Source organism: Hoplias malabaricus, chromosome 17, assembly GCF_029633855.1.
Source record: "Hoplias malabaricus isolate fHopMal1 chromosome 17, fHopMal1.hap1, whole genome shotgun sequence".
Taxonomy (NCBI): Eukaryota; Metazoa; Chordata; class Actinopteri; order Characiformes; family Erythrinidae; genus Hoplias; species Hoplias malabaricus.
This window is the reverse complement of record NC_089816.1, coordinates 34,376,384-34,403,361: the sequence shown is the minus strand read 5'-3', so window position 1 is coordinate 34,403,361 and position 26,978 is coordinate 34,376,384. Positions and strand designations below refer to the sequence as shown.

At 44.9% G+C, this 26,978-nt stretch overlaps 1 protein-coding gene across 1 annotated transcript in view; it reads left to right on the top strand.

Moving 5' to 3' along the window:
- The window catches only part of ntrk3a (neurotrophic tyrosine kinase, receptor, type 3a), a 237,670-nt gene that overhangs the window by 84,105 nt on the left and 126,587 nt on the right, over positions 1-26,978 (top strand). The window lies entirely within an intron of this gene.

The following is a 26,978-nucleotide window of genomic DNA, read 5'->3' as shown; positions in this document are numbered from 1 at the left end:
ACGTTCAGAAGAGCTTTCTTTACCAGCTTGGTGTGATTGAGGTAGAGCTGTTGAATTAGTAAAACTCAGTAATAGGGAATGGCGGCACGGTGGCGCAGCAGGTAGGTGTCGCAGTCACACAGGGTCCAGGTCCAGGGACCTGGAGGTTGTGAGTTCGATTCCCGCTCCGAGTGACTGTCAGTGAGGAGTGTGGTGTGTTCTCTCTGTGTCTGCGTGGGTTTCCTCTGGGTGACTGTCAGTGAGGAGTGTGATGTGTTCTCTCTGTGTCTGCGTGGGTTTCCTCTGGGTGACTGTCAGTGAGGAGTGTGGTGTGTTCTCTCTGTGTCTGCATGGGTTTCCTCTGGTTTCCTGCCACGCTCCAAAACCACACGTTGGTAGGTGGATTGGAGACTCAAATTTGTCCATAGGTGTGAATGTGTGAGTGTGTGTTGCCATGTGAAGGACTGGTGCCCCCTCCAGGGTGTGTTCCTGCCTTGCGCCCAGTGATTCCAGGTAGGCTCCAGTCCCACCACCACCCTGAACTGGATAAGGGTTACAGACAATGAATGAATAATAGGGAATACATTTGGAAAACTATTATTATTTCAAAAGTACTCCAGGAAAGAACCTACCGCCAGAACCTTCTCAGCTCTTTAGCCGATGTCCTAATCCTCACTCGTTGTCGTAATGTAATCTGTTGCTGTGTGAGCAGATTTTAAGCTTCCCTCTTGCTCACTCATCAGACTGAAAGGTGTGGTGTGAGTCCTCTGTCCACCTCGAGTTGTTTGGGATTTTACACAAACCACAAACCCGAGCCTAGAGTGAAGTTATTACCTCAGTCTCAAAATAACACCCTCACACCAATGTGCTGAGAGCTGTCTACTGTACAGGATCTGTGTGTGTGTGTGTGTGTGTGTGTGTGTGTGTGTGTTGATAGTAGATTCTCAGTGTTGTATTTTAAGAGCTGGAAGCAGGACACCTCCTCAGAGGAGCAGATCCATCTCCTCTGCTGGGCTACTTCGTCTTTTGGGGACTCTCCAGGGAGGTTTGGGAGCCGTGTGAGAAATGAGACGTCTTTTTATATAGTGTCCTCAAATTAAAGAAATACAGGCACTTTGCTGTACCTTCCAGGAGGACTGTAGACTCCCCGGATGAAGAGGGGGTGGGGTTTACAACAGGAAGACATCCCACTACAAGAGGAAACACTGTTATATGTTATAGGAGGTTCCCCAACCTGAACATTTTGAGGGTCACCAAATGACACTTCTTAGTGTGTGTTGTGCTGGTGTAGAGTGGATCAGACACAGCAGTGCTGCTGGAGTTTTTAAACCCCTCAGTGTCTGGACCGAGAACAGTCCGCCGACCAAAAACATCCAGCCGACAGCGTCCTGTGTCACTGATGAAGGACTAGAGGACGAGCGACACACACTGTGCAGCGACAGATGAGCTACTGTCTCTGACTCTACATCTACAAGGTGGACCAACGAGGGAGGAGTGTCTCACAGAGTGGACAGAGAGTGGACACAGGGTTTAAAAACTCCAGCAGCACTGCTGTGTCTGATCCACTCTACACCAGCACAACACACACTAACACACCACCACCACGTCAGTGTCACTGCAGCGCTGAGAATGATCCACCACCACATCACACCTGCTCTGTGGGGACCCAAGTAGGCAAAGCCACAGATGGACTACAGTGTGATTGTAGAATGTGGTCAGTGGAGGTGAGAAAATGGAGTGTGTGTTGACTGACCGGTGTACAGCGTATAATATCTGAGAACGTGTGATAGTTCAGAACAACCAAAGGGCAGCATCCAGACGTGAAGAGCCAGTGCTGCTCGGAGGCTGCAGCCAGTCAGGAGCCGGTTCTGCACAGTCATGGGGCGGTCCACTCTGGCGGATGTGCTGTGAGACGGAAATGAGAACATGCTGGAGCTGTCAGTGTGAGAGGGGATATGAAGCCCACCTGGAGAGCTGGGGGCTGTGCTGTTTCCTGATGGAGATCAGTGGTGAATGCTGAGTATTTGCTGAAGTGAACTCTTCTGTGTTCATTACTTATCACAGAGAGGCACAGCTGCTCTATATGGAGTAACATGTAGTGTCTCTGGCGTTCTGGATAGGATCCTCTCCTCAGTGTGTGGTGTGTTTTATTTCCTCCCAGAGCCCACAAATTCATTGGTGAGTGGATAGACTGAGAAACACTTCCTGAGTGTGTGAGAGTGACTGAGTGACTGAGTGAAAATGTCCACATGACTGAGTGAATGTGTATGTGTGTGTGAATCTCTCCACGTGAGTGAGTGAGTATCTCTCCACTAGTGTGAGTGAATGTGTGTGTGTGAGTGAATCTTTTTACATGTGAGTGAGTATGTGTGTGAATCTCTCAACAAGTGTGAGTGAATAAATGAATGAATGAATGACTGAGTATGTGTGTGTGAATCTCTCCACAAGTGTGCGTGAGTGAATGGGTGAATGTGTAAAAATGTCTGAGTGAGTGAGTGAGTGAGTGAGTGAGTGAGTGAGTGAGTGAGTGAGTGAGTGAGTGAGTGAGTATCTCTCCACGTGAGTGAGTGAATCGGTATGTGCGTGTTTGAATCTCTCTGAGTGAGTGAGTGAGTGAGTGAGTGAGTGAGTGAGTGAGTGAGTGAGTGAGTGAGTGAGTGAGGATCTCTCCACGTGAGTGAGTGAGTGAGAATCTCTCCACGTGAGTGAGTGAGTGAATCGGTATGTGCGTGTGTGAATCTCTCCACGTGAGTGAGTGAGTGAGTGAGTGAGAGAGAGAGAGTGTGTAAAAATGTCCACAATAATGAGTGAGTGAATGAATGAATGAACGGGTGAATGTGTGCTGTCCTGTGATGGACCATTGTGGTCCACCTTGTGCTCAGGTGTTCCAGGTGGACTCCCTGAGCATGATGAAGTGGTTTCTGAAGATGAATGAATGGATGAATTTATGAATCCATTGCCCATTGTTGATTAGCTTTAAAACCCTCTAAACCACATAAACTTGGTATTGAGAATGAAGACCTCAGGCTCATGTGGAGCTGCTCTAGAGTGTTTCACTGCTCATCTCATGATTATCATTGGAGATTATGACATTAGAATATGTGCCATCAAATCCACACAACAAAGTTCAGAAATCTCCTCCCGCTGAGCCTCTAAGCTCTAAGCCTGCTCTGGAGAGTGGAAACCGTTCTTCGGTGAACGTGGGAGAGCCACTGAACGATGGACACGCCTGGCTCCTTCAGGGAGCTGCAGAGAGTCCGGGAGCTGATCCAGGACCAGTTCCTCGGCCCGGGGAAGTGTATTCATGAGGATTTGAGCAGGAGACACTGATCCCAGATGAGGTCCCTGAGTGTTTTCTCAGTGAAGAGACCAGCCAGGATTAGCCGGCCTGCTGCAGCCCTTCAGCGGACTTATCCTGAGCTTCACTGTGGGGATCAGCCAAGACTGCTCAGCTAAAACAAACAGAGAGAGAGGGAGAGAGAGGTGGAGAGAGAGAAAGAGAGAGAGAGGGAGAGACTGACTCAGAGAAAGGGAGAGAGAGAGAGACACTCAGAGAAAGGGAGAGAGAGGGGGATGGAGAGAGAAAGAGAGACTCAGAGGGAGAGAGAGAGATTCAGAAGAAGAAGAAGAAGAAGAAGAGAGAGAGAGAGAGAAAAGGGAGAGACAGAGACAGGAAAAGGGAGAGAGAGAGAGAGAGAGAGAGAGAGAGAGAGAGAGAGATTCAGAGAAAGGGAGAGAGAGGGGGATGGAGAGAGAGAAAATGAGAGAGAGAGACAGAGAAAGGGGGAGAGAGAGAGACACTCAGAGAAAGGGAGAGAGAGAGATGATGAAGAAGAAGAGACAGAGACAGGAAAAGGGAGAGAGAGAGAGACAAGGAAAGGGAGAGAGAGAGAAAGATTGAGAGAGACACTCAGAGAAAGGGAGAGAGGGGGATGGAGAGAAAAAGAAAATGAGAGAGAGAGAAAAATTTAGAGAGAGGGAGAGAGAAAATGAGAGAGAGAGAAAGGGAAAGAGAGAGGGGGGAGAGAGACACTCAGAGAAAAGGAGAGAGAGAGAGAGAGATAGAGGGAGGGATGGAAAGAGAGCAGTTTTTCTGCACCATTGCTTGTGTGCAGTGAAAGTTAATCATCTTCAGAGGTCAGTTGCTGACCACAGAGTTGCACTGTTGTTGTCTGGATATTTATTGTTGGTTGACCACCAGAGGTGGATAGTAACACACTACATTTACTCCGTTACATTTACATGTGTAACTTTTTGGATAAATTGTATTTATATTATGGGTTTAATGCAGTATAGTTTTTCATATTTACTTGAGTATATTTGTGAAGAAGTGATACTTTTACTTCGTTACACTGAGCTACATTCTGCTCGCTACTCGCTGCTCATTTTTTATCGATCCGTCCAATTCACGATCTCGGTTTTGTTTTGTTTTGTGGATACTTCCAACAGAGGCTCTGTCACATGACTGCATCTCACCAATCAAATTGACCTGGAGATTGTGAGTTCGAGTTCCGCTCCAGGTGACTGACTGAGAGGAGTGTGGAGTGTTCTCACTGTGTCTGTGTGGGTTTCCTCCGGGTGACTGTCTGTGAGGAGTGTGGTGTGTTCTCTCTGTGTCTGTGTGGGTTTCCTCCAGGTGACTGTCTGTGAGGAGTGTGGTGTGTTCTCCCTGTGTCTGCGTGGGTTTCCTCCGGGTGACTGTCTGTGAGGAGTGTGGTGTGTTCTCCCTGTGTCTGTGTGGGTTTCCTCCAGGTGACTGTCTGTGAGGAGTGTGTTGTGTTCTCTCTGTGTCTGTGTGGGTTTCCTCCAGGTGACTGTCTGTGAGGAGTGTGGTGTGTTCTCCGTGTCTGTGTGGGTTTCCTCCGGGTGACTGTCTGTGAGGAGTGTGGTGTGTTCTCCCTGTGTCTGCGTGGGTTTCCTCCAGGTGACTGTCTGTGAGGAGTGTGGTGTTTTCTCTGTGTCTGTGTGGGTTTCCTCCAGGTGACTGTCTGTGAGGAGTGTGGTGTGTTCTCTCTGTGTCTGTGTGGGTTTCCTCCGGGTGACTGTCTGTGAGGAGTGTGGTGTGTTCTCCCTGTGTCTGCGTGGGTTTCCTCCGGGTGACTGTCTGTGAGGAGTGTGGTGTGTTCTCCCTGTGTCTGTGTGGGTTTTCCTCCGGGTGACTGACTGAGAGGAGTGTGGTGTGTTCTCCCTGTGTCTGCGTGGGTTTCCTCCAGGTGACTGTCTGTGAGGAGTGTGGTGTGTTCTCCCTGTGTCTGTGTGGGTTTCCTCCAGGTGACTGACTGAGAGGAGTGTGGTGTGTTCTCCCTGTGTCTGCGTGGGTTTCCTCCAGATGACTGTCTGTGAGGAGTGTGGTGTGTTCTCCCTGTGTCTGCGAAGGTTTCCTCCGGGTGACTGTCTGTGAGGAGTGTGGTGTGTTCTCCCTGTGTCTGCGAAGGTTTCCTCCGGGTGACTGTCACACACAGCAGTTACAAATGCCACATGTGGACGACATAATCACAGAACTAGAGTCACATGTCACCAAAGGTCACCATTTGCACCACTTTTGCCTCACGTCCCCTTTGCCTCGGTCAACACACTTAGCAATGTCTTCGCCAAAAGTGGCCGGACACTTCGGTTGTTGTTATCCTGTTGTCGTGGCACAAAAGACCCAATGAGAATGTTTATATGTGAATCACTTACAGTCCACCAGATGCATGCAAGCACAGACAGTAGGTCAGCGGCACTACACCTGGCCACATCTGCATGCTACCAGCCTGAGAGTGGCCAGTGAGCAGATGTAGAGAGTTGGGGTTTATCCAATAAAGTTGCCGAAGAAATCCACTGCAGTAGAAAGATGAGTGCAGGGAGAGAGAGGGAAGACAGTGGTGAAGGGAGGAGAGAAAGACAGCAGAGCTGAAATCAGAGCATCGTCTCACTGCACTGTCCCAAACAAACAGATACAATTAGCCCCCTGTCAGCGCGGGGTGTTTGTGTGTGTTTTTCTGCCCACCAGCCCCAGGAAGATAAACACAGGATTTCCAATGTTTTCCCTCTGTTCTTCGGCTCGTCCTTTTTCTCTGCCTCGAAGCGATTGCAGGAGATTACAAGAGAAATCCTGCAGCAACTGTGTGGCTTTCCTTTCCTTTCACTCTTTCAGACGACTGTCATTTAAAGTGCATGCCCCTAAAAGACAAGGTGTCTTTGTGTTTGACAAGTTTCCATGCACGTATTCACAGGGATTAGATGTCAAATTGCATAAAAGTATTTTAAAGAAACACTAGCTAGTATTTTGACATTTGTTGTTGCTACTCTGTGCTCACCACTGCAGAAACTGCACTATGTAACCTTCGGAGGCAGGTAGGAAACCTCCAAAAGCTCAGGACCCCCACAGAGCAGGTGTGATGTGGTGGTGGATTGTTCTCAGCGCTGCAGTGACACTGACGTGGTGGTGGTGTGTTAGTGTGTGTTGTGCTGGTGTAGAGTGGATCAGACACAGCAGTACTGCTGGAGTTTTTAAGCTCCAGAGAGATTCTGTTTGAAGAACCTCTCCTCGACCAAACCTTGAAATATTTTTTAAACCTTATCTCTATGAGTTTCTTTATTCAGATGACTTGATAAAAACGTCCTTCATGGATTTCCCACGGAGTCTGTTCCAGAACTTTTTTCCAGTGTTGATTACTGTGATGATATTCCTGCTGTAAATACTCTCAGCTTTAATGCTAAGTCCATGAGAGAAGCTGCGCGTAGCCTCGCCGATTCTCCCACACTGCAACAGAGCGGCCAAATCAGCCGTCTCCACTATGAGGACCATGCTGCAACGTAAGCCTACTTACGGCAGGAGGACAAAGGGCCTTTGGCCGCTGTCCACGGCCTCGGACGGATCAGGGGCTTCTGGGTAACGGAGGCGGAGCTACATCAATGCATTTCCTTCTGTTGACCTTTCTCTAATCTCGGCCTCTGTGCCCGAGCTCACAATGAGCGGGATAAACACGGCCGGCAAAGCTTAGACGGGAATCTGGGCTTAGACTTTTCAGTATATTCATTTATTCACTTATTTCTTTATTAAATTGAAGTCGTTAGAACAGTTGATGTCCTCTCTGTTTCCATCTCCAAACAACTGGCTGTGTTATTAGAGGATACAATTTAGCGTCTCTAATTGTGAAGGCGCTGTTTGCTCTTGTAAACGTTTCTAAATGGGAGCATTAGTGCAGTCCTGCACTGGACGTCTGTCTACTTTATACATTACACATAAACGGATAAAGGCCATTCTTGCAGCGAAAGAAAAACGACATAAAAAGCATCTTACAGATGTCCACAGTCACGTTCCGCTGCTTTAATATGAAGCTTTATGAAATCATAGACTCTTATTCTCTTGCCTTAAAGGGAAGGTCTGATTGTGGGGAAACGCTGTTCTCTCCTATTGGTTTACGTCCTGAAGCTCTGCATCTTTTAAGGTGGAACCGAGTGTTTGAGGAAAACGTGACACATCACTTGTAGGTGGTGAGGTGTAACTTCTCTGTAAGTGTTTATTTACTGTTTGAATTCCCACAAAAACTCATGTGTAACTCGAGCTGTTTAGTTTTGTAGCACTTTGGGTCTGCGTTTACTTTCATGCAGTTAGCGCTCTCCTGAATTTAGAGTCAGTTCCACCTTAAGTAATGTAACTGTAACAGCAAAAATATGTCAGTGTTAACCCCCTATGGAGCAGGAATAGAGCAACATCCGCATCTCGGTTCATACTTTTCAGCGTTTGGAGTCTCTCCATTTTCTAAATTGATGTTCCTCTGTTGTGAGCCAAGAGAGAGAAAGCCAGGCTACCGACCTGAGACACTTTTTTAGACTGTTTTATTTATTTTTTCTCCATTTACAGACACTGGGGCTTTGTGAACACATTAGTTTCCAGCACAAACCGACTGGATGGAGAAGCTAGATAAAGCCTTACTGAGCAGAAGCAATGCAGCTCATTAGACATTGGATAATCAGACTCTGTGCTCTTGTAAGACAATGGAGTCAGACCCTGTGCCTTTATAGAGCATTAGGATCAGACCTGATGTCCTTATGAGTTAATATAATCAGTCTTAAAGCTTTAGAAATTCAAGAGAGGGTCAGACTCTATGTTTTTAAATTGTTAAATTCATGTCCTGTTCATATTATTGTTGTGACTATCATCGTTTGTGTTCACTTTGCAGTACACACATTGTCCAGGATGAACAGAAGTGTGTGTTACTTCATGTCTGTGTGAGCGGAGAGCTTGGCTCAGTGGAATGGGACCTGTCGGTGTAAAGGGGGGTAGGATTTGTTGAGCCACTGAGTTAAGACTAATTACAGCTCAGGTGCAGTTAATTAACCCAATGGAACCAAGTGCAGTGACTCAAACCACCACTTCACCACTCCACCATTTACCAGAGTAGGAGGAAGAGTCAGTGACCCGTTCTGGAGTTCCATTCTGCTAAAAAAGTCTGAATAAACAGACCTTAAAAGGCAATAAAATCTGATTCTGAACCCGTATTAAAATACACAATCCATCCTCATGACGCTGTCGAATCAGACTCTGTCCTTATAACACCGTGTAATCAGACTTTCTGTAGAATAATGGTCTTCTGAAGAATAATATGGCAGTCAATCACAGTCAAAACACATCATAATTGATGCTCATAACACAGTAGAGTAAGGGTCTTTACCTTGTGATTTATAAATCTATAGAATCAAACACCATGCGTTTATAAGGTACGATAAGATGAGATGGTTTAAATATACAACAATACAAATCTGTTTAACACCTGGTTATGAATTAGGTTGCAAACAGCATGATATTATCATCAGCGCCAAAAAGACATTCTACCGGTGGTTAATTGATTAAAGGGTTAAACGTATTAACAAATCTGTGCTGGAGCTGACGGGTTTAACTGACCACAGTGAGGTCAGTATTCGGCGAGAGCTGAGGTTTAACTGTAGATGGTGGGTTGGGGTTCATTATTTGGCACACAGCAGGTCAGTGTTGCTCTTTCTATCTCCGTGTTATAGCTGATTGTTAATGACCTTTAAAGCATATATAACCTATTTAATAAACAGATTGCAAACATTCCTGAGCCATTATGAGTGTAGCCTTATTCTTAAGTAGCACAGATATAAATAAATAAAGAAATAATACATTATAAAAGAAGAATATTTCAATCCAAAGTTGCACATGAAGAAAGTTGATTCCTTCATTCTCTCTTAAGGCTTGGTATTTCCATACAGCATGAGGCACCAGGCTTGAACCAGGCATGCTCTATGACCCAGGGCAGCATGCAGCACTTATAGAAGTTGAATAAATGAACAAGGCGTCAGACTCTACGCCTTACAGAGCTACAGAATCAGAAATTATGCTCTTAAAGCAATGAAATCCCACTCTGATGTGATACAGCGATAGAATCAAAGCCCTATGTCTTTACAAAGCAGTCGACTCACGTTCTCATTCATTAAGCAGATGTGTACAGTGTTTAAATTAGGCGGTGTGTGTGTGTGTGTGTGTGTGTGAGTCGAGGTGTGCAGTGCGGAGCCGATGTGTGGAGTTCCAGGGCTGTAATGATGGCACCGTGGGCTGGAGTTCAGTACAGAGAACATGTCTGTGACTCACACAACTCACTAATGAGAATCACCAGCCAAAGCATTCGCCGTTTCATCACCTAATGTGGCATCGCAGCGCTACACCCGCGTTATTCTGCTCTTCTCCATAAGATCAAAGTGTTGTCGACAGAGAAACCTGTGCTCGGGCTCTCTCTGGGATAGATAACAGGACCTGTGCTTTAATATTGATTTCCAGCCTGTAATCACGCAGACCATGAAGATATAAATACGGAGGAGCACTGCTAAAGTGTCGTGAAATGCTCGTGTTTTCAGAGCGCTGTCCTCGGGATCGATTGCCGCTGCACACTTTCTCCTCAGACTTGTTATCGGTTTGTATTCTGTCGATGGGTGAATGCACTCGTTGTCCTTCTTCTGCTGTTAGACCCAAATTCGCGGTAAAAAGGCCCCGTCGTTTACCATTTTCCTCATGCATTTTATATAAAGATGTCAGCCAGGGACAGACGAGGATTTATTCCTATGAAATATGGATTTTTGATGGAAAACTGAGCTCATGGCACATATATGTATGTGTGTGTGTGTGTGTGTGTGTGTGTGTGTGTGTGTGTGTGTGAAGGTTATGTTCTTTTTTGCATTTACAATCCTGTACAAGTCACCATAATGCAGCTGCAGGGGCTCAGGGTCCTGGGTGGGATCCTCTCCTTGGGTGACTGTCTGTGAGGAGTGTGGTGTGTTCTCCCTGTGTCTGTGTGGGTTTCCTCCGGGTGACTGTCTGTGAGGAGTGTGGTGTGTTCTCCCTGTGTCTGCGTGGGTTTCCTCCAGGTCACTGTCTTTGAGGAGTGTGGTGTGTTCTCCCTGTGTCTGCGTGGGTTTCCTCCGGGTAACTGTCTTTGAGGAGTGTGGTGTGTTCTCCCTGTGTCTGTGTGGGTTTCCTCCGGGTAACTGTCTGTGAGGAGTGTGGTGTGTTCTCTCTGTGTCTGCGTGGGTTTCCTCCAGGTGACTGTCTGTGAGGAGTGTGGTGTGTTCTCCCTGTGTCTGCGTGGGTTTCCTCCAGGTGACTGTCTGTGAGGAGTGTGGTGTGTTCTCTCTGTGTCTGCGTGGGTTTCCTCCAGGTGACTGTCTGTGAGAAGTGTGGTGTGTTCTCCCTGTGTCTGCGTGGGCTTCCTCTGGGTGACTGTCTGTGAGGAGTGTGGTGTGTTCTCTCTGTGTCTGCGTGGGTTTCCTCTGGGTGAATGTCTGTGAGGAGTGTGGTGTGTTCTCTCTGTGTCTGCGTGGGTTTCCTCCGGGTGACTGTCTGTGAGGAGTGTGGTGTGTTCTCCCTGTGTCTGCGTGGGTTTCCTCTGTGTGACTGTCTGTGAGGAGTGTGGTGTGTTCTCTCTGTGTCTGCGTGGGTTTCCTCTGGATGACTGTCTGTGAGGAGTGTGGTGTGTTCTCCGTGTCTGTGTGGGTTTCCTCCGGGTGACTGTGTGTAAGGAGTGTGGTGTGTTCTGCCTGTGTCTGTGTGGGTTTCCTCCGGGTGACTCTCGGTGCATATGAGTTAACTACGCTCAAAGCTGAACATGGGGAAGGGGGTTTAAATCACTGCGGCACTGAAGTGTGGAGCAGTGAATGAGCTCCAGACGATATAACTGTGAACTAACGGTCCATTTGTCGGTTCTTCAGCTTTATTTATTTGCCTGGTTGCAATCAAATAATTACAGCAATGTTCCAACCTCTAGTATAAAGACTTTCTACGAAAACAGGGGCTGATACTCGGTGTCTACAAAGTTTCTGCCAGTTTATGGGCCAAGTGCACGTCTCTCTCTCTCTCTCTCTCTCTTTCACACACACACACACACACACACACACACACACACACACGCATTCCCACTCCCTCTCTTACTCTGTCTCTCTGAAAGACAGACTGCAGACTGCTGCTACATCTCCTGCTCCTGTCTGATGCATATCAACATGTGTCATTTAAAGTGCTGGTCACTGACAGTTCTGCTCTTCTCTCTTTCCTCTCGCATGCCCACACTGACTGCAGAGAGGATGCTGAGGATACCCGCCTTTATATGCCATTAGAATCAGACTCCTGTGAACTTACTAAAACAATATTAACACAGTCTTATGGTGCTTTTCCACTGTGTGGAACCTACATGGCTCCACTTGGCATGGCTCTTTTGTTTTTCCACTGCCCGAATCTTGCCCCTGGAACCGGGTTTTTTTTTTTTTTTTACAGTTCCAACCGAGCCGAGTAGGTACTAAACGTGACGTGTAAATCTTGCAGAGCTCTGATTGGTCGGCGAGACCTGTCAATCACCACAAAATGCAGAGCTCCAGCACAAACCCACACTTGTAAAATCTCTGCAGTTACAGCAGCTTTAAAAGCTTTGTTTTTATGCGACTCTCAGCAGCAGCTCGTAACGTTCCCCCGAGGGCTTTTGGAGACATTCACAACGTCGTTGTGGTTTTTAAAGGCTGCCGTTCCTGTTAGAGACAGGGTTTTGCCGTGTCGCTGGCTCCATTTTGCGGGGGAGGGGTTTGTTGCTAGTGGAAAAGTGATCAGCTAAAAGTGAATCAGGGTGAGTCAAGTCAAGTCGAGCTGATCCCATACAGTGGAAAAGCACCATTAGACGTGTAATCAGAGTTCATGTTTTTACACATCACTACAATTAGTCTTTGTGCCTTTGTAAGGTAGTACATATGTTGCTGTATGTCTCTGTTTTCCTATAAAGCACAATGATCAGACACTTCTCCCCTATAAAGCAATATGATCAGACATGGCGTCCTAATAAAACACAGAATAACAGAATCGGACTGCATGCCCCTGTAATTGATAATCGTTTGTTTAAACTTGGAGTACAATGAGGATGACCTTTATTTACAAGTTGGTTATATGTGATTTAAAGGTGTAAATAATACACTGTGATGTGGCATAAACTCAATATCCTTATAAGGGGTATAATTAGACCCTGTGCCTTCATAAGGCAGTGTAATCAGGTATATGCTTTTATAAGTGAGTATAATTAGACTCTATGTCCTTATGAGGAGTAAAACCAGACTCTACACCCTTATACGGCACTATAATTAGACTATATGCCTTTATAAAGAAGCATTTTCAGACTCTATGCTCATATAAGGAAGTATAATCTGATTGTGTGCCCTTATAAAGGAGTATTATCAGATTATATGCCCTTATAAGGGAGCAAAACCAGACTCTATGCCCTTAAAAGGGAAATAATCAGACTCTATGCTCTTATAAGGCTGTGTAATCAGACTCTACACACTTTTAAGGCAATATAATCAGACTCTATGGCCTTATAAGGGGTATAATTAGACCCTGTGCCTTTATAAGGCAGTGTAATCAGATATATGCTTTTATAAGTGAGTATAATTAGACTCTATGCCTTTATGAGGGCGTGTAATCAGACTCTGTTCCATTATGAGGAGTAAAATCACACTCTACACCCTTATACGGCACTATAATTAGACTATATGCCTTTATAAAGAAGCATTTTCAGACTCTATGCTCATATAAGGAAGTATAATCTGATTGTGTGCCCTTATAAAGGAGTATTATCAGATTATATGCCCTTATAAGGGAGCAAAACCAGACTCTATGCCCTTAAAAGGGAAATAATCAGACTCTATGCTCTTATAAGGCTGTGTAATCAGACTCTACACACTTTTAAGGCAATATAATCAGACTCTATGGCCTTATAAGGGGTATAATTAGACCCTGTGCCTTTATAAGGCAGTGTAATCAGATATATGCTTTTATAAGTGAGTATAATTAGACTCTATGCCTTTATGAGGGCGTGTAATCAGACTCTGTTCCATTATGAGGAGTAAAATCACACTCTACACCCTTATACGGCACTATAATTAGACTATATGCCTTTATAAAGAAGCATATTCAGACTCTATGCTCATATACGTAAGTATAATCTGATTGTGTGCCCTTATACAGGAGTATTATCAGATTATATGCCCTTGTAAGGGTGTGAAACCAGACTCTATGCCCTTGAAAGATAAATAATCAGGCTCTATGCTCTTATAAGGCTGTGTAATCAGACTCTACACACCTTTAAGGCAATATAATTAGACTCTATGGCCTTATAAGGAACGTTAATCCTACTGTATGTTCTGTAAAGACAGTGGAAACACTCTCTGTGGCCCTAGAAATTGATAGGAACAGATTTGTATAGTTTCACAGGGAAATATTATCAGACCTTCATTATTAGGTAATAGGACAAGCCTCTTTAGCTGTATGAGTAAAGACGGGAGGTGGAGGAATCCTGCCTGCTGTTAGGAGGATTTGTGGCAGAGTTGAAGCTAAACATCTAAAGAGATGGCAATTGTGAACACAGCTGAAAATAATGAAGCATGCTGGGGGAGCCTCCCTTGTTGGTACCTGAGCTGCTTTCTTTGCCTTCATTTGTCTCCATAAACGTCTGTTTGTCTGAGTATTTATTCCTCTCCGTGTTTTAGTCAGCTGTGAGCGGTATGCAATTTGTAACTTCCAGGTTTTTGGTGATTGGGGATTTAGATAAACATTATTTTGCTTGTTTTCTTCTCTTTGTCAGTGAGTTACTGCCTGATTGTTTATGAGGCTCTGTTTGTTTGATTGATAATTGGATTCTGATGACTACCAGGACATGAAAATGTAATTATGCTATGCTTAAACAAGGCTTTCTCGTGTAGGATCAGACTAATGATGCAGGAAAGCTGAGGGAATCTCTGGTAGCATGATACTGAGCCTAGCAGGGAGGTAATGAGGGCACACTGACACAGACATGATGTCCTCCACATGGGGTTTATTCTCTCCACAAGGAGCCAAAGAGTTACATTTACACACATGCTTACACTTGCTGCGTCAGCTTTTATACATTGCATACACACACACACACACACAAGACACACTTATAAACTGCATGCGGCATTAGCTTGTGGTCTGTATTGGTGATTACTTCTAACCCCCTGCAACAAGCTGGGCCCTGTTCTAATGGTCTGGAGCAGCCTTGAACAAGTTGTAATGTGCTGTAAATGGTTGCTGTGACCGCCTTTAAATGGTGTACCAGCCATAAAGCTGCAACATGCTACAACAACAACCTGTGACTGTCTGTGAGGAGTGTGGTGTGTTCTCTCTGTGTCTGCGTGGGTTTCCTCCGGGTGACTGTCTGTGAGGAGTGTGGTGTGTTCTCCCTGTGTCTGTGTGGGTTTCCTCCAGGTGACTGTCTGTGAGGAGTGTGGTGTGTTCTCTCTGTGTCTGTGTGGGTTTCCTCCGGGTGACTGTCTGTGAGGAGTGTGGTGTGTTCTCTCTGTGTCTGCGTGGGTTTCCTCCGGGTGACTGTCTGTGAGGAGTGTGGTGTGTTCTCTCTGTGTCTGCGTGGGTTTCCTCCGGGTGACTGTCTGTGAGGAGTGTGGTGTGTTCTCTCTGTGTCTGCGTGGGTTTCCTCCGGGTGACTGTCTGTGAGGAGTGTGGTGTGTTCTCTCTGTGTCTGCGTGGGTTTCCTCCGGGTGACTGTCTGTGAGGAGTGTGGTGTGTTCTCCCTGTGTCTGTGTGGGTTTCCTCCAGGTGACTGTCTGTGAGGAGTGTGGTGTGTTCTCTCTGTGTCTGCGTGGGTTTCCTCCAGGTGACTGTCTGTGAGGAGTGTGGTGTGCCCCATGATTCTGGGTGGGCTCCGGACCCACCACGACCCTGAACTGTATAAGGGTTACAGACAATGAATGAATGAGTATCTACAACGTTCTGTACCTGACTGTTGCTTGTTACAGTAACTGGCTGTAACTATACTCTCAGATTTAAAGGTACAGCAGTGGTGTTTTCCCGAAAGGTTCATTAGGTTCAGACGGAGAGGGGGATATCTGTAATCTTTCACTATTGATCTGTGCCAAATCAACACAACTTTAAAATGTACAATTAAATTAGAATAAGTTACAATTATGCTTCCTAATTAAAGGTACTGAACACGTTCCCTTGAGAGTACCATCACAGCGACATTGTAAAACTGCTACGGGGCCTCAGTCTGCTGTGACTTGTTGTAATAACCGGTTATGACTGGATAAAGCTTCCTCTAACCCGTTTTTATTCCACCTTTTCCTGCTTGGTCAATTACCTCCAGCTAATCTGGTCAAACCTGTGCTGCTAATGATCTCAGGGGAACTGACTCTGTCCACACTCCAGGCCGAATTAAATGCAACACTCCACTCTCAGCCACAGTGCTGGGAGAATACATTATTGAAGAGGGAGTCCATTCTGTTAGAGACTGATTGGACTCTCTGGTCTGTTTAGTGGAGGAGAGTGTGAGTGTGGGTGAGTGTGTGGGTGTGCGTTCACACTGGAATACACACAGGTGAAAAGGATGACCTCTTTACTCAGGAAAGTAGAATAGCCAATATGTGGGACATTAGTGTGTGTGTGTGTGTGTGTGTGTGTGTGTTAGTGTGAATACCCAGAATATAAAGCTCAGTGCTGTTATACTTCCTTTATATATCAAAACTGTCAGTTTGATATATTTTAACACAGTGTTTCCCAAGCTGCGGGTGGGCCCCCTGTGGGGACACGGAGGTATTGCAAGGATGGGGGGGGGGGCTGTTACGCCGCATGGTAAATGAATGAGATCCATAATGCATTTCACCTGTAATAAATCCACTCTAAATGTGATTTGATTTTATTTTTTGTTCAATATGAAAAGGCAGCTTTGTATGAATTAATTTGAATTAAATTCCAATGGTGTTTTAAAGCAAAAGAATGTGTACATCTGTGTCCGAATGGTGGGGGTCTTGAAAATATTCTCATTTACAAAAGGGGGGCCCTGCAGGAAAAGTTTGCAAATCAGTGCAGTAACTAATATCTGTATCTACATACTGCCACTATCTATTTAAAGCTAATTTGGGAGATACATGTTTTTCATTGGACATTGATGATATGTGTAGTGTGTAACATACTTTAATAGCTGTCCCCCACTGAAGTGTTAATATCTAAGCAGTAGATTATTCAGGGTATATTTTATACCACTACTTGGTGGCAGGAATTATAAAAAATAGTAAACACAGCAAAGTCACAGGGTGCTACTACTGCTATTAGCTGTTAGCTGTATTGGCTAACCTGTCTTAACTGTCATTAGGCTGGGATTATTCAGCCCCCATGCTGCTGGGCTGTTTTTTCCCTGTATATATGTATGTGTATATATATATATATATATGTGTGTGTGTGTGTGTGGTTAATAGAAAGCCTCAGCAGTATGAAGCCCATTAGCTCATTTCTCCAACTACAGTCTCACTCATTAATTCACATGTATAGCTGACATTTAGCTGCCTAGTCTGGGGACAGCCTTCTGGGAATGACCCGTACGCTAATATAACCTAATTATTTATATACAGATTCCAGACAGTTTGAATGGAGTGTTTATATAAAGCATGTGGGGGCCGAGCTCCGTCAAGAAGACCCCCCCAAAAATGACACATACCACTAAACGAAGAAATACAGATATTTGTAATGTTTTCTAAATTATGGTTTGTATTGTGTTTTATGATCACAGCGTGAACCCCCATTCACTGGTGGAGCAATTTCACTAAATACACACAAACTCTCAGTTACGAACCTGAAGAAGGATAACAGAAACAGTGCTGTAAACTGTTGTAGGAGAATGTTACATAGGACACCATCCTGCAGAGTTAGGATTAAGTTTAAGGTTATGGTTAGGGTTAGGCTTAAGGCCACCACACACCAGATTCATCACATCGTACAGTGTCCAAAATTCAAAACCATTGGTTTAAAGAGATGTACACACACTGACTCTGACAATGAATGTCAATAAGGTTCAGCGACTGTTCAATTTCTCAGCGCCTCGTTATATTTCACTAAATGGCATTTAGGCATTTTAATGGAGAGACTAAAACCCATCTCTTCCTCATTGTTTTTGAATAATTTGATGTATTGTTTTATTCATTGTTTCCTCTAAGTTAATTTAATCTTAATTATATCATATTAACTTTTCAGTCCCAGTGAACAATAAGACATTGATTCAACGTTGAAATAACGTAATGACTGCTGTCTAATCAACGTTCTCTGGAGGTTGAAAATGAAAGTTGAAAAGACGTCCAAACACAGACACTGAAAAGACGACTATTAGACTTATTTTGGACGTCCATTGACGTTATTAATTGGTCCCGAAAAAAATTACTTGTATAAAACGCGTTTTGGACGTCCACTGACGTTATCGATTGGTCACCACTTAACTAACTTATTAAGATGGAATTTGGACGTCCATTGACGTTTAAAATATGTCCTTGACGGACAGACTACTTTTAGACCTATTTTGAACGTCCAGGGACGCTCCTTGTTAACTGGGGTATTTCGCATTATTTTATTTGTTTTAAGTACATTCTTTTTTCTCTTTATTTTGTTCCTGTATTTTATTTATTTTATGTCTCTATACATTTTTGTTTTCTTTATTTCTTTAACATTTTTATGAAAATGGATCAAATTATTAGACTAAAAGCTATAAACGCTAAAAAAAAAAAAAAAAAAAAAAAATCAGCACTTCAACACACATAACCACAGGTCTCTAAGTAATGGTTTAGGTCTAACTGAGTTAAAACTGAACTTTTTGAACCAGGAAATGTAGTAGTTTAACTCCGTCGTTGTATCTTTACCAAGTGTTCTTCAGTTAAACATCCTAATGAGCGAAGCAGTGTCAATTTGTTTAACAAAAACATACTGATATTGACATAGACAAAAATACAGACTCTCCAATGCAGCAGAGTTGCAAACATAGCGTATGCTAATTTTGGTTGTGATCAGCTTAACGATTTTCCCTTCTGCTGACACACACAGCGGAGTAGAGCAGGACATGAGCTTTTAAAAAAGATGGACATTTTGAAGGAGAATGAAAACACTTCTTAACTTTAAATAGGAGTTAAACAAAGCATCTATTTTCCAAGTAGGTTTCAGAGAGTTCTGTTGGTTCATCCAATTTAAAATGTAAATCAAATTTATGAACAAATGGAAAAGTAAAAAATGTAAAAGGATATACGTTTTGAATACGTCCTTCAATTTCTTCTTTCTTGTCATTTAAACAAATATTATATTTATTTCATATTAATATATTTTTATGCCATTTTATTAATAGCTATAATGTAATATATTTTGTTAACATTTATATAATCAGTATTATAATATAAGTGACCTTCAAACTATTTTGTTTCTACTTTAATAGGTAAATATCCCTTAAGGATTAATAAAGTGATCTAGCTAGCTATCTGTCTGTCAGTCTGTCTGTCAGTCTATCTTGCCACTGTGGGCATCCTGCAGCCTGTAGCTTAGAGCAAAGTTTTAGTTTTAGGTGCCATCTTCATCAAAATTCACTTTTCTAAAGCAGCGTGTGTTCCTGAGCCTCTCAGTCTTCAAATCCAGCCTGTCCTGTCTGTTCGCTCGCTAATGCTACTGCACTGGCTTGAGAGAAACAGAAGCGCATGTTTAATGCATAGCTAGCATGAAGGCCTGCGCAATGCTAGGCGATGCTAAGTTCTCCGGCTAGTCCCTGTGCTAGGCAGTCCCCTGTGTTTTCTCTCCTCCGACAGCTTCTCTCTCCTTGACCTTCAGGAATGCTAATTTGATGTTTAATTCATGGTTTGCCAGGATGATGAAATAGTTAAGCTGTGTCTGGAGGTAAATTAGCTCCTCCAGTGCGCTTTCTGCTAAGCTCTGGTTTAGAGGCGGACGCTGTTTGTTTGTGAAACAGTTGTTTACATCTTAACCAGTGGATTAAGCTGAAGTTTTTTTGTAAAATTTCTCTTTTACTGGAGAGCAACTTGGAGAAATTTCCCCAGCTTCCGGTTATGGGTTTAGCACAGAGGCTGTTTGTTAGCCATGTGTTGGCTAATTTCCAGGGAATGCCCTCTACTTCTTTTTCTGTTAATTTCTGTTGGCTTCTCCGAGCAGGAGGAACCGCTTTTGTTCTCCTTTGATCTGCATAGATCAAAGGCTAAAAATGCACAGATGGACCGTGAGACGAGCAGGTTACAGTGTCCTCTCACGGAGAAAACACTGAAGAAAGTCATTAACGCCGTCATTCAAAAGTTTAAGGATGCTTCCTTTATCAAAATGAACTCATTATTTATCTGTTTACAGATACAGCAGTAACTCGTGTTCAAATCCTTGTGACAATATTTCTTACAGTGCCTTAATTATAGGGTTTTCACCCAGAGAATCCAGGTTTGTCTGGCTTTGTCATGTGTCAGGTTGTTGTAAAGTTATCTTGAATAGTGGGGGATCAAAAAATAAACATGCAATAGCATCATATCTGTCAGTTTGTTTGTTACTCCCCAGGGCTGGTGCCAGAGTGAAGCTAGCTCTGATCATATTTGTGGAAATGCATTACCTGAGCGATGCTACAGAGGTAAATAAATTTAAAACAGTCGCCTGTCTCAACATTATCAGAAAACTACAGACCAAACCCAGATCACAGGCAGACACAGCTGCACCATGACCCAACAGAGCCAGTACACTGTATTACCTAACAAAACGTCAAATAACAGCCGGAAATGCGCTCTCTTTAGCTGACATTCCACATCACAGCAGGCTACTCTCACTGAATTATACTTTACCATGTTACACAATACCGTCTCCTGCTGCTGCTCCAGAACGACTGACACTGACAGCTGTGGAACCTTACAAAGGTGGTTAGGGTTTTATTTTCTGTTGTATTTTCATTAAACATACATTTTTCCATGACTTTATGCAGACACATTTTTGTTTGCATGGTCAAATCCCACCCACTACTGGCAGCTAACCAATCAGCTTTCAGCCAGTTTGACAGACTTTGCCCCACACCCTTATTCTGGATCTTGCCCGTGGTGAGCTCCTCCCACGTTGCAATTTCAGGCTGAGCCTTGCTGGGTTACGTGGGCTGCCCAGCCACCAGGCGCTCGCCGTCTGACACTACCCCCAGACCTGGCTCCAGGGGTAGGTCCCGGGAACCCTCTCCTGGGCAGGGTACACTGAGTTTTAATGGGTGTACTCATAGGGATGCTTTTGGATCATGTTTGTCTGGATCTTGACTCCAGACCTGTTCGCCATGGGAGACCCCACTGGGAGCTAACTCCTGACGATATTGACCTGGAGGTCATGAGACCACACAAGCCCTTCCGCTACGACAAGGCCCTGATCCAGGAAGGGGAAACAGATGGCGTGCTCCCTTCAGGTAAGGGGTGAGAACCTGCCCCAAGTGAAGGAGTTCAAGTATCTCGGGTTTTTTTTCACAAATGATGGGAAGAGGGATAGTGAGATTAATTGTAGGATAGATGCAGTGATGTGGTCACTGTACCGCACCATTGTGGTGAAGAGAGAGCTGAGCCATAAAGCAAAGCTCTCAATTTACCGGTCAGTCTACGTCCCCACTCTCACCTATGGTCATGAGCTCTGGGTAATGACCAAAAGAATGAGATCGCAGATACCAGCGGCCAAAATGAGCTTTCTCCGACAGGTTGCTGGGCGTACTCTCCGTGATCGGGTGAGGAGCTCAGTGACTAGGGAGGAGCTCGGAGCAGAGTTGCTGCTCCTTCGCGTTGAGAGAAGTCAGTTGAGGTGGTTTGGGCATCTGATCAGGATGCCTCCTGGACGTCTCCCACTGGAGGTATACCAGGCACGTCCAACTGGAAGGAGCCCCTGGGGTAGACCCAGGACACGCTGGAGGGATTATATCTTCCAGCTGGCCTGGGAACGCCTTGGGATCCCCAGGAGGAATTGGTGGAAGTTGTGGGAGACAGAGACGTCTGGGCTTCTTTGCTCGCCCTGTTGCCACCGCGACCCTGAAATGATGAAGCGGAAAAGTAGAAGATGATGATGATGATGTATATTTTAAAGTAAAAATTAAAGACTAGTCCAGGTGTGTGTGTTTGGGATAGTAAAGTCTGGTTTTGTCTTGCTGAAAGCTGGCAACTCTACACCATTAGCAGACACTTAAAGGTTCAGCTTCAGGTGACTTCAGGCCTAGTTTCTGATTTAATATTATGAGAGTAACCTGTTCTCAATGTGAATTTATACATTCCCAGGTTTGTACAATGTGTGCTTCATCCATAAACCTGCCTCCAACACAAGCCCTAATCATAGAAACTAAACTCTAATTCTAATCTCCAGACAGTTAGTAGCTAAAGAGTTATCTTCTTTTTTTAACATTCTCCCACAACAGTTGACAGCACTGTTTCTGTGATTCTCCCTCAGCCTGATAAGAGTGTGTTTGGATTTAGTAAAACAGCGCCACCAGTGGACAGGAGCTAGTTTGAGCGAATGTAAAATAACACCTAATTATAACCAAACATAACGTAGACATATTACACAGATACAGAAAGCTCCTTTTTCAAAACCATGGGAGATCTTATCATATACAAAGTTAAACATGTTTATATCATTAAGACTAAGTGCTGAATAAGTCACACAATCAATTTTGCAGTGGTTATGATCGGAACCAGACGTCACAGTGTCCAGAGGTGTTTGTCTCTCCAGATGCCTGGTTCTCATCACCACCACAGTCCTAACACTGTTATTTATACCTTTGAAAGTAAAACGACTTCCAAGATGTTTTTCATCCTCTTTTATTTGCTCCAGTTTTCCTGTGCATTCTGTGTGGCCACCTTTGTATAAAGATAAGAGTGTGTGTGTGTGTGTGTGTGTTTATGTGTCTGTGTGTTATCTTTTTGCCACATCTTGTAATTGCAAGAGGTTATCTGGGTCAAAACACCAGCGCTTCAGATTAGCATGCTCCGGCAGGCTTCACACCAGGTGGGAAATTTCCTGTGGGCAAAATTCTGTGTGATCTTAAAGCAGAGGAAACCATAACACACCCCTCCACCTCCCCAGAGACCAACCCCACGAAACCCTTCCAACACCCCACTGCGATCAGCCTCAGCACCTTCCTCAGCCCTGCAGCGCTCCTGTCTGCTGGAAGCCCTTTCAGAGCTGGGAAAAAAAAGAAAATAAAGCAGAACAAAGATGATTAGAACAGAGGGGCAGATACAGTGATAAAGCCAATTATCTTATAACACAGTGAATGAATAATGTGGGGAGCTGCTGTTCACATGGAGGCAGTCCTTTGGCAGTTAGGAATTATATAATTGTTCATAAATGCGTACGCTGGCTGGAGAACAAGGCGAATAAGGGCATGTTTATTTACACTCTTTGGCCTACATTAAAGGCAGCATCTACGATTGTGGGGAAACCCTGTTTACGTTCAGACTATGGACAGATCCACACAGTTAAGGCCTTTACACAATGAGTCAGATATTTACACATGAAAAAAATACCTTGACTTAAAAGTTTAATTTGTTCTGTGACCGAGCTCATAACTCAATTTGATTGTATATCTAATTAAATTTCCCCATTAAAATGAATAGAAATACTTTTAATCCCTCCCAGCCCCAAAACCACAACACGTTTCTAAATAAGAAAAATGTGGTGTGTTCTCTCTGTGTCTGCGTGGGTTTCCTCCGGGTGACTGTCTGTGAGGAGTGTGGTGTGTTCTCTCTGTGTCTGCGTGGGTTTCCTCCGGGTGACTGTCTGTGAGGAGTGTGGTGTGTTCTCTCTGTGTCTGCGTGGGTTTCCTCCGGGTGACTGTCTGTGAGGAGTGTGGTGTGTTCTCTCTGTGTCTGCGTGGGTTTCCTCTGGGTGACTGTCTGTGAGGAGTGTAGTGTGTTCTCCTTGTGTCTGTGTGGGTTTCCTCCGGGTGACTGTCTGTGAGGAGTGTGGTGTGTTCTCCCTGTGTCTGCGTGGGTTTCCTCCGGGTGACTGTCTGTGAAGAGTGTGGTGTGTTCTCCCTGTGTCTGAGTGGGTTTCCTCCGGGTGACCTTCTGTGAGGAGTCTGGTGTGTTCTCTCTGTGTCTGCGTGGGTTTCCTCCGGGTGAGCGGGATGAGCAGCTTTTTCGTAGCAGAACACAAGCTCTGGGGGTTAAAGAAAATATAATCCCTTTTACTGAGACGAGCAACACGCAGAGCCTCAAACTCCCTCAGTGAGCTTCACTGAACTCCTCGTGTTGTTCTGGAGACTGGGGCGAATTCAGTGTAGCGTTTAGTTACATAGTTTACAGGAAAATGACAAATTCATCATTGTTCCTACTGAATCATTCTATTTATTCTTCCTCTTCCATCATCTTCCCCTGATTTCAGAGCGCTGAGAGAGGAAACACATCAGACGCAATGTAAAAGTGCCACTGCATTAGAAATCACATCTGTTTTTTTTTTACGAGTTTCACACATTCACCCAGTCACTCACACACTCACCTATGGAGATTTTCACACACTCACCCAGTCACTCACACACTCACCCATGGAGAGTTTCACACACTCACTCAGTCACTCACACACTCACCCATGGAGATTTTCACACACTCACCCAGTCACTCACACACTCACCCATGGAGAGTTTCACACACTCACTCAGTCACTTACACACTCGCCTATGGAGAGTTTCACACACTCACCCAGTCACTCACACTCTCACCTATGGAGAGTTTCACACACTCATTCAGTCACTCACACTCTCACCTATGGAGATTTTCACACACTCACCCAGTCACTCACACACTCACCTATGGAGATTTTCACACACTCACCCAGTAACTCACACACTCACCCATGGAGAGTTTCACAAACTCACCCAGTCACTCACACACTCACCCATGGAGAGTTTCACGCACTTACCCAGTCACTCACACTCTCACCTATGGAGAGTTTCACACACTCACCCAGTCACTCACACACTCACCTATGGAGAGATTCACCCTGTCACTCACACACTCACCTATGGAGAGTTTCACACACTCACCCAGTCACTCACACTCTCACCTATGGAGAGTTTCACACACTCACCCAGTCACTCACACTCTCACCTATGGAGAGTTTCACACACTCACCCAGTCACTCACACCCTCACCTATGGAGAGTTTCACACACTCACCCAGTCACTCACAGTCTCACCTATGGAGAGTTTCACACACTCACCCAGTCAGTCACACACTCACCTATGGAGAGTTTCAAACACTCACCCAGTCACTCACACTCTCACCTATGGAGAGTTTCACACACTCACCCAGTCACTCACACCCTCACCTATGGAGAGTTTCAAACACTCATCCAGTCACTCACAGTCTCACCTATGGAGAGTTTCACACACTCATCCAGTCACTCACAGTCTCACCTATGGAGAGTTTCACACACTCACCCAGTCACTCACACCCTCACCTATGGAGAGTTTCACACACTCATCCAGTCACTCACAGTCTCACCTATGGAGAGTTTCACACACTCACCCAGTCATTTACACTCTCACCTAAGGAGAGTTTCACACACTCACCCAGTCACTCACACCCTCACCTATGGAGATTTTCACACACTCATCCAGTCACTCACAGTCTCACCTATGGAGAGTTTCACACACTCACCCAGTCACTCACAGTCTCACCTATGGAGAGTTTCACACACTCACCCAGTCACTCACAGTCTCACCTATGGAGAGTTTCACACACTCACCCAGTCACTCACACCCTCACCTATGGAGAGTTTCACACACTCATCCAGTCACTCACAGTCTCACCTATGGAGAGTTTCACACACTCACCCAGTCACTCACACCCTCACCTATGGAGAGTTTCACACACTCATCCAGTCACTCACAGTCTCACCTATGGAGAGTTTCACACACTCACCCAGTCATTTACACTCTCACCTAAGGAGAGTTTCACACACTCACCCAGTCACTCACACCCTCACCTATGGAGATTTTCACACACTCATCCAGTCACTCACAGTCTCACCTATGGAGAGTTTCACACACTCACCCAGTCACTCACAGTCTCACCTATGGAGAGTTTCACACACTCACCCAGTCACTCACAGTCTCACCTATGGAGAGTTTCACACACTCACCCAGTCAGTCACACACTCACCTATGGAGAGTTTCACACACTCACCCAGTCACTCACACTCTCACCTATGGAGAGTTTCACACACTCACCCAGTCACTCACAGTCTCACCTATGGAGAGTTTCACACACTCACCCAGTCACTCACACCCTCACCTATGGAGAGTTTCACACACTCATCCAGTCACTCACAGTCTCACCTATGGAGAGTTTCACACACTCACCCAGTCATTTACACTCTCACCTAAGGAGAGTTTCACACACTCACCCAGTCACTCACACCCTCACCTATGGAGATTTTCACACACTCATCCAGTCACTCACAGTCTCACCTATGGAGAGTTTCACACACTCACCCAGTCACTCACAGTCTCACCTATGGAGAGTTTCACACACTCACCCAGTCACTCACACTCTCACCTATGGAGAGTTTCACACACTCACCCAGTCACTCACACTCTCACCTATGGAGAGTTTCACACACTCACCCAGTCAGTCACAGTCTCACCTATGGAGAGTTTCACACACTCACCCAGTCACTCACACCCTCACCTATGGAGAGTTTCACACACTCACCCAGTCACTCACACCCTCACCTATGGAGAGTTTCACACACTCATCCAGTCACTCACAGTCTCACCTATGGAGAGTTTCACACACTCACCCAGTCACTCACAGTCTCACCTATGGAGAGTTTCACACACTCACCCAGTCACTCACACTCTCACCTATGGAGAGTTTCACACACTCACCCAGTCAGTCACACTCTCACCTATGGAGAGTTTCACACACTCACCCAGTCACTCACACACTCATATAATTAAACATTTAATAAATAATACAAATAATAAAACCACAACAAATATTTATGGCAAATAATAATAATAATAATAATAATAATAATAATAATAAAAGTAATAATAACAATAACCGTTGGCTGTATCTGGCCAGATTTCCCGCCTCAGTAACTGAGCACAGGCACAGTTTGTGGGAGGGAGGTGTGAGTGTGTGTTCGTGTTTGTGTGTGTGTGTTTGTGGCATTGACCTCACGCCTTTCCGTCTGTCCAGAGAGTCAGAGCTGATCATGAGCCATATGTCCAACTAATTATCCTCCGCTCACAGCAGCTCACTACACACACACCCACTGACTGCTCCACCACAGACGTGTACACACACTTAGACTGGTCATTCAGCCCAAATAACACTCAGTAAAGTGTGTTTTACTTCTCTCAGCTCCAATGAACACACAGGGGCACTGCTGTGTCTGATCCACTCTACACCAGCACAACACACACTAACACACCACCACCACGTCAGTGTCACTGCAGCGCTGAGAATGATCCACCACCACATCACACCTGCTCTGTGGGGGTCCTGAGTGCTGGAGAACAAGGGGAGAGGGGGGTAACACAGTATGCAGAGCAACACATGGACTACAGTCTAACTGTAGAAGTACAGTGTGCTCTTGTGTGGTCAGTGGAGAGAAGAGAGTGGATACTGTGTGCTGTATGTTTTGTTTAATTTGCCCGTTTTCAGACAAAGCAAGTGTT